The sequence below is a fragment of the Monodelphis domestica genome, chromosome 2, assembly GCF_027887165.1.
Source record: "Monodelphis domestica isolate mMonDom1 chromosome 2, mMonDom1.pri, whole genome shotgun sequence".
NCBI lineage: Eukaryota > Metazoa > Chordata > Mammalia > Didelphimorphia > Didelphidae > Monodelphis > Monodelphis domestica.
In genome coordinates, this window is record NC_077228.1 from 521,133,195 (window position 1) to 521,142,029 (window position 8,835).

Here is an 8,835-nt window from a genome sequence, read left to right on the forward strand (position 1 = left end):
ATCTATCCATCTGTCTGTCTGTCTATCTATCCGTCTATCCATCCATCCATCCATCCATCCATCTATCATCTATCTATCTGTCCGTCCGTCTATCTATCTATCTATCTATCTATCTGTCTGTCTGTCTGTCTGTCTGTCTGTCTGTCTGTCTGTCTGTCTGTCTGTCTGTCTATTTATCCTGGGTGGCACCAGAGTAGCTAGAACTCTGGGCCTGGAGTCAGAAATACTCCTCTGCCCGAGTTCAAATCTGGCCTCAGACTCTCTGTGTGCCCCTGGGCAGTCACTTATCCCTGTTTCCTCAGCTGAGAAGGAGCTGGCAGGCCATTCCAGTTTCTCTGCCCAGAAAACCCTGAGAGTTGTACACGATGGAAATGACTGAAGAACAACCAATCTCTGTGTCTGTATCTGCACACGGTTCAGCCATGAACACTGAGCGGGCCCTGAATTGAGTGGGAGGAGAGCAGCAGCCGATTGCCTGTGGGAAATGAGGCCGGGCTTTTCCTTGAGTAGATGGTTCTCCCCAAACAAAGGCTCGTCCCTTCCATTTTTCTCTAAACATTTATCCTCCCCCAAATGCTTGGTGGCCTTGACTTCTGGACTCCTTCAGTCTCTCCAAAATGAGCGCTGAGGGTCAGCCAAAGGGCAGTGGAGAAGAAGCCCACGGGGCTACGAGTGGACTGCAGCGTATTGCAGAGAATTGCCCAGGAGACACAGAGCAAAGGACTTATCAGGGAGAGATGTACGAGCAAGCAAGAAAGAAGAAACCACCTTGGCCTCGTCAGCTGCTCAATCAATGGTGCCTGAATTGAATTGAGGAGCCAAGAATAGCCCACAGGAAATGCTCTGATAATAATATCCAGTTGGCTCTGGGGATCAGATAGAATTCCAGATGAGTTCAAAGGCCTGGAGGCCAACCAGGTTCAGAGTGGCTGGGGAGGGCCTTCTGCAGCAAATGGACAGGCCTTGGCTGGGACAGGGCGGAGGAAGAGGAGGGAGAGGAGGAGGGAGAGGAGGAGGGAGAGGAGGAGGGAGAAGAGGAGGAGGAGGAGGAGGAGGAGGAGGAGGAGGAGGAACAAGAGGAGAGGAGGAGGAGGAGGAGGAAGAAGAAGAGGAGGAGGAGGAGGAGGAACAAGAGGAGGAGGAGGAAGAAGAGGAGGAGGAGGAGGAGCAGAGGGGAAGGGAGATGGGCTTCTGTGTCCCTCATCAGGCTGAATGTCTGAATGCTCCCCATCTTCTTCATCCCACTCCTGGATAGGACAGATTTGGGATTCAGAGCCCTGCTCTGTGGCATCATGGGATTGAGAGATGGTAAGGACCTTAGAGCTCAACAGTTCTTACAAAGGGGGAAACTGAGCTTCACAGAGGGGGTGTCCTTCCCAAAGTCACAGGCAGAATAAGTCATAGAGCCTGGGTGTGAAATCAGATCATCTCCCTCTGAATCCAGTGTTGGTCCCACTTCAACAGACCTAACAACCAGCTAGCCAGTCTCTGTCTGAAGATCTCTTGGGACAGGGAAGTGACTATTTCTGCCACCATCTCTCTTGGACTGAAAGCCAAGTGGCATTTTCTTTTCTTTTTGTCTTTTTTCTTTATAGAAGTCCTGGGTACAAATACTACCTTTTGTCCTCTTAAGCCCTCACCTTCCATCCTAGAATCAATACTATGCATTGGTTCCAAGGCAGAAGAGGAAGGACTGGGCAATGGGGGTGAAGTGACTTTCCCAGGGTCACCCAGCTGGGAAGTGTCTGAGGTCAGAGTTGAACTTCCCATCTCTAAGCCTGGCTCTCAATCCCCTGAGCCGCCCAGCTGCCCCCACGTTGCTTTTCTCCATGGGCCTCTCTTTCCCCATCTCTGAAATGAGGGGGTCAGACTAGATGGCCTCTGATGGCCTTTCCAGCTTTAGACCTCCGATGTCCCAGCATGCCCTCTTTTCCTCCTTTTCCCAGAGAAGATAAAAGGGAGGGGAATCTCCAGTTCAGCAAATCTGAACAGCCCACCAACCAGTTCTGCCATTCCACGTAGTGCTCCACTCCCAGGGTCCCCCCCCTCTTTCTGCAAAGAAGGGAGGGAAGGGAGTGTGTCCATGTAGCTCATCCCTGGGCATTTTAGGATGAGGAAGGACAGCCCACTGCTCTGTGCCCACCACCCATGGCCCAGGCTGGGGAGAAGCCCGCTGCTTTGCTCTCTTCACCCTCATGAACTTCTACAAGAGGTTCCGGCTAGTTTAGGGCAGTATCCGTGTCTGGAATTGGGCCCATCTCCCAGCTGTGTCATGGGTCTTTGGGAGGGAAGAAGGGCAGGGAGGCCATTTTCAGCAGCTCGCCTTCCTGGAGGATGAGGTCCTCAAGGGCCGCCTGAAAAGATCTGATGGCGTTTGGGGGGGATCCAGCTTGAGCTTCTGCTGACAAGGCCCCCCTTTCACACCTGCTCATGTGGGTGCCCAGCACTGCAGTGGATGGGGCAGGCCTGTTTGCTGTCTGCGGGACCTCCTCCTACCCGGCACTGGGAAGACGCAAAACTCCTTTTGGTTTATTGACAGAAGGAAACTATCTGGATTGTTTGGAATTAGGAGAGCCTGCCATTGAGGGAGGGCAGGGTTGGGAGCAGGAAAGGATGGAGGAGGACCAGCTGCCCCAAGGAAGGGGAGTCACAGAGAAGACCCCCACTTGGGAACCCAGGTTCATCGTTCAGTTGTTTCAATTGCATCAGACTCTTCAGGACCCTAACTGGAATTTTCTGGGCAGAGACTTTGGAGTGGTCTGCCATTTTCTTCTGTAGCTCATTTTACAGATGAGGAAACTGAGGCCACAGGGTTAAGGGGCTTGCCTGAGGTCACACAGCCAGATACTAGAGTGGTTTGCTTTTTCCTTCTCCATCTCATTTTATAGATGAGGAAACTGAGGCCAACAGGATGAAGTGGCTTGCTCAGGGTCATACAGCTAGTAAGTATCTGAGGCCAGGTTTGAACTCAGGAAGATGAGTCTTTCTGACTTCAGGCCCCTGAACCAACAAGCTGCTCATCATGTCCTAGAGATGATGGTGATGATGATGGTGATGGTGATGGTGATGATGATGATGGTGATGATGATAGTGGTGGTGATGATGATGATGGTGGTGGTGAGGATGATAGTGGTGGTGGTGATGATGGTGATGATGATAGTGGTGGTGATGATGATGGTGGTGATGGTGGTGGTGATGATGGTGATGGTGGTGGTGATGATGATGGTGATGGTGATGATGATGACGATGGTGATGGTGATGGTGATGATGATAGTGGTGGTGATGATGATGATGGTGATGGTGATGGTGATGATGATGGTGATGGTGATGGTGGTGATGATGATAGTGGTGGTGGTGATGATGATGGTGATGGTGGTGGTGATGATGATGGTGATGGTGATGATGATAGTGGTGGTGATGATGATGATGGTGATGGTGATGGTGATGATGATGGTGATGGTGATGGTGGTGATGATGATAGTGGTGGTGATGATGGTGATGGTGATGATGACGATGGTGATGGTGATGGTGATGATGATAGTGGTGGTGATGATGATGATAGTGATGGTGATGGTGATGATGATGGTGATGGTGGTGATGATGATAGTGGTGGTGATGATGATGATGGTGATGGTGGTGATGATGATGATGGTGATGGTGATGGTGATGATGATGGTGATGGTGATGGTGGTGATGATGATAGTGGTGGTGATGATGATGATGGTGATGATGATAGTGGTGGTGATGATGATGATGGTGATGGTGATGGTGGTGGTGATGATGAACTGTAAAGTTCAAATATCAATTTAGAGATATCATCTCCTCTGAGCCTCCTTATAACCAGAAGGATAGGTACTGCAGGTTTCATTGTAAGCTGGATCTTCCGTGGTCGTCCCACATCAATTCTCTCCTGGCTCCAATCCATCTTCCGCACCACTGCCAAAATCATGTTCCTTAGGTTCAGGTCTGACCATGCCATCCCCCTACTTTGTGAATTCCCATGGCTCCCTATAGCTTCTAAGATAAGATAGAAACTCCTATGTTTGGCCTTTGATATCCTTTGCAGTGTGGTCTCCCCTTCTCTTTCTCTTTAGGGTCAGTAAAGCAACATGCTTTTTTAAACCTTACTTTCTGTCTTAGAATGAATACCATGTATTGGTTCTAAGGCAGAAGAGTGGTAAGGGCTAGGCAATGGGGGTTAAGTGACTTGCCCAGGGTCACCCAGCTAGGAAGTGTCTGAGGCCAGATTTGAACTCAAGACCTCCCACTTCTGGGCCTGGCTCTCAATCCACGAGTCACTCAGCTGCCCCCAGAGCACCAGATTTTTAATGTGAGGATCCAAGGTTCAGGTCCCAGTTTAAAAGGAAGATCATTTCGGGGTATCTAAGTGGCATGATGCATTGAGTGTTGGACCTAGAGTCAGGAAGATAATGTTCTTCTTGAGTTCAAAACCATCCTTAGATCCTTACTAGCCTTGTGATCCTGAGCAAGTCACTTCTCCCTGAGTGCCTCAGTTTCCTCATCTATAAAATGAGTTGGAGAAGGGAATTACAAACCACTCCAGCGTCTCTGCTAAGAAAACCCCAAATGGGGCCACAAAGAGCTGGACACAACTGAAAAACAACTGAATGGCAACGACAAAGCATTCGCCCCCGGATCACACTATTCCTGTAGGAAAGATAGAGAGATGCGGGTGGATGAGAGGGGTTGGATCCACAGCCCACAGCACTCCTGAGTGCAGCCCCAGACAGATGACAAGGCAGGGATTGTAGTGCGCTAAGAAATAACGAAATTACAAACACGCATGGTCTTCTAAGTCAATATGTGGCCTGCAGGGATCCTTCGGTGCTGATTAGTGGCCTTGGATTCTGTTTGACTTTGACACCCTGGTCTAGAGAATAATAATTACATTCAGAACTGCTTTAACGACCATTTTCAAAGAGTGGCTTTTAATGAGTCAACGTCCACATGGCAAGTGGTCTCCAATGGAGTACTCTGGGGACCCACGTTTGACACCAAGCTATTTAACGTTTCTGTCAACAATTTAGAAAAATACATGTTTATCATCCAAATGGGACCATTGATAAGACCAGTGAGGAAGACTTGAGTTCAAATCCAGCTTCAGACCCTTCCTATCTGTGTGACCCTGAGTGAGTCACTTCACCCTGTTTGCCTCAGTTTCCTCATCTGTCAAATGAGCTGGAGAAAGAAATGGCCAACCAGTCCAGTAGCTCAACTGTGTGACCCTGAGCGAGTCACTTTACCCTGTTTGCCTCAGTTTCCTCATCTGTCAAATGAGCTGGAGAAAGAAATGGCCAACCATTCCAGTGTCTCTGCCAAGAAAACCCCAAATGGGGTCACAAAGAGTTGGATATGACTGAAATGATTTAACAAGTCACTGACCCTCTGCCTGCCGTAGTTTCTTTAAGAGTAAAACAAGTAAAGTAATAGCAGCTACCTCCCAGGGTTATTGCAAAGACCAAATGAGATAACACATGTAAAACCCAAACCTTACAGCACTCTTTAAATGCTAGTTCGCTATTATTCCCCAGTGATGCCAAATGGCGAGAGCTAACCCACTGGATGACTGAGTCGGACTCCAAAATGATTGTGACAGGCTAGAGCGCTGGGATGAATTTAATAAGAGGAAATTCAATAAGGATAAATACAGAGTCCTCCCCTTTTCTTCCAAAATTCAACCTGACGTATACAAGATGGGGAAGGCATGGTTAGAAAGCAGATAAAAGCCGAGGGGAGGGCGTGCTTGGTGAACCAACCGCCAGTGTATCAGGATGCAGCAGTGTTCAGTTGGAGCCACAAACCTGATGGGACCGTGGGCTGCATTAAGGTAATTCCAGGAATTAGGAAATGACAAACCCTATTGCCTCAGTTTCCTCATCTGCAAGATGAACTAGAGAAGGAAATGGCAAACCATTCCAGGATCTCTGCCAAGAAAACCCAAATGGGGTCATGAAGAGTCAGATATGGCTGAAAATAATTAACCATGAATTTTGGGGTGGTCAGACCACCTTGGTGTCTTAGAGTGTTGGGTTCAAATCTGGAGGCTATGGTTAGAGAAGGACACTGATAAGCTGCCCAATGTCAACCAAGATGGCGAATGGCTTTGAGAACTTGTCATGTGAGTAGTAGGTAAAGGAAATGGGGATGTTTAGCCTAGAGAAGGGAAAGCTTAGTAGTGGCTGCCAATGGGAGAGTGATCTCTCTCTCTCTCAACCCTTCACTCCTTCCTTTCTCCCTCCCTTTTCTTTCTTTCTTTCTTTCTTTCTTTCTTTCTTTCTTTCTTTCTTTCTTTCTTTCTTTCTTTCTTTCTTTCTTTCTTTCTTTCTTTCTTTCTTTCTTTCTTTCTTTCTTTCTTTCTTTCTTTCTTTCTTTCTTTCTTTCTTTCTTTCTTTCTTTCTTTCTTTCTTTCTTTCTTTCTTTCTTTCTTTCTTTCTTTCTCTCTCTCTCTCTCTCTCTCTCTCTCTTTCTCTCTTTCTTCTTTTTCTCTCTCTCTCTCTCTCTCTCTTCCTTCCTTCCTTCCTTCCTTCCTTCCTTCCTTCCTTCCTTCCTTCCTTCCTTCCTTCCTTCCTTCCTTCCTTCCTTCCTTCCTTCCTCCCTCCCTCCCTCCCTCCCTCCCTCCCTCCCTTCCTTCCTTCCTTCCTTCCTTCCTTCTTTCCTTCCTTCCTTCCTTCCTTCTTTCCTTCCTTCCTTCCTTTTCTCTCTCTCTCTCTTTAAAGTACCTCGAATTTAGTTATTTGGGAGTACGTGATGGGTCCCACCCCTCAACAGAAGGTAAGCTCCCTGAAGGCAGGGACTTTCCTTTTTATCTGTATAGCTCCAGTTTCTGGTCATTCCTAGAACACAGTGGGTCCTTAATAAATGTTTTCTGAATTGGATTCATAGAATTTTAGATTTAGAGTTGGAAAGGGCCTCAGAAGATCTAGTCCAACTTCTTTTTTCTACAAATGAGGAAACTGAGGTCCAGAGAGAGATAGGGAGTAAAAGGTGGCAGAGTCATGATTTGAACTCCAAGCCCTCTGTCTCTCCAAGTCTGGTGTCCTTTCCATTTTATCACACAACTTCCCCACTAGCTTATAGATTAACTCATACCTGGCCAAAGAGCCTGGGCAGCAGGGTTAGCGCCCAGCGGTGAGGACGCCTTTGACGCTGAGACAAATTCCTTGGAAAGAGGGGCTGCTTATGTATTTCCTCCTCAGGGCTCCAGTGTGGGTGGGATTGAGGTGACAGGTGGGGGCACGTAGAAACATCTGGCTGCAGGGGACGACCAGAGGAGAGGCTGGCTGGTCCAGACATGCAGTCTTCACGCTTGGAAAGCTCACATTCCTATCCTGGCCAAGAACCTGGAGGCAGTAGAGTTTGAATATTTAGCCCAAGCAGAGCTGGCAGGAAAGTTCACGCTCCCCTTTAATCCGTGGCCAACAAGGGCAATGCCCAGTAAGAATTGGGTATTGGCCGGAGCTGGGTAGTGAGTGGCACAGTGGACAGGGCACCAGCACTGCAGTCAGGAAGACCCAAGTTCAAGTCTGACCTCAGACACTAACTGTGTGACCCTGGGCAAGTCACTTCACCCTGTTGGTCTCAGTTTCCTCATCTGTCAAATGAGCTGGAGAAGGAAATGGCAAACCAGTTCAGTATCTTTGCCAAGAAAACCCCAAATGGGGTCACAGAGAGTTGGACACAATTGAGCAACAACATGTATGTGAATGTATGTATGTGAGTATATGTAAATGTATATGTGTGGCATGCATGTATAAGCATAAGTGTATATATATATGTGTAAGCGTGTGTGTGTGTGTGTGTGTGCACACGTGGTGGGAAGAGACTTTGAACCCAGCCTGTCTGAGCCCCCTTTCTGACTCAGCTTCTCTCTATACCTCAGTTTCTCTTTCTGCAAAATGAAGGGGCCCTAGATGGAGTCTCAGGTCCCTTCCAGCTCCAAATCCATCCCAGATGTGGCCCCCCAAATAAAGAAGGGAGCCGTGTCTTCCTCGCCCTGCCCCCCTTCTCTCCAGACTCTCCTCGGGCCTCTGCAAGCCTGGTCGTGTCCCCCCACTTGGCAGCAGGCAGGCAGGAGCTGAGCCAGAGCCCCAGGAGGACGAGGCCAAGGTTACGGGCTCCCAGCACATTGTTATTCTGCTCACCAGGGTCTCTCCCCCACCCAAAGTAAACTTGGAGAATGTCTATCAGCTTGATCTAGTAATTAATACCCTTGACGGTTTTTATTGGAATGAGACAGGACCTGAACATGCCTTGCCTTTTAATTAATAACCAGCCTCCACCATGGCTGGGGGAACACACTCCTGTGCCTACTATTCTTGGGAACAGAGCCTCCCCCACCCCCTTCAGGGCCCCTGTCTAGCTCCGGCAGCCAGCCCTCCTGGCGGGCCAGCTTGTCCCCTTGTCCTTTGCCCTGGAGCCCAGTAAAGCTGGCCTTGGGCGCCCCATCCCTGCTCTCCCACCAACTCTTCCCTCGCCCAGCACACAGCTTCCTCCCCCAAGACACCGAGCCAGATGCCTCCAGTCATCACATGGTCCCAAATGGCCCAAATAATGGCTGTTCAGTTATGGATTCTTTTAGACGAGAGAGAGAACTCTGAGGGACCTTGGCTGGGGCTTGAGACCTTTCGAGAGTGGACAAAGACCCTCCCCAAGAGCAGAGGGGGAAGAAAGAGCAGCCACGGGGGGCCATCAGGAGTCACAGGGCTTGGAGGCCTTGGCCCAAGGCCCTTTCTAAGGACTGGATTGGCTGCCTTTGAAATAGAGGGGCCTCCCTGCACAGGGATGCGGAGGTCCCCTCACACTCAAAAGCAGAGG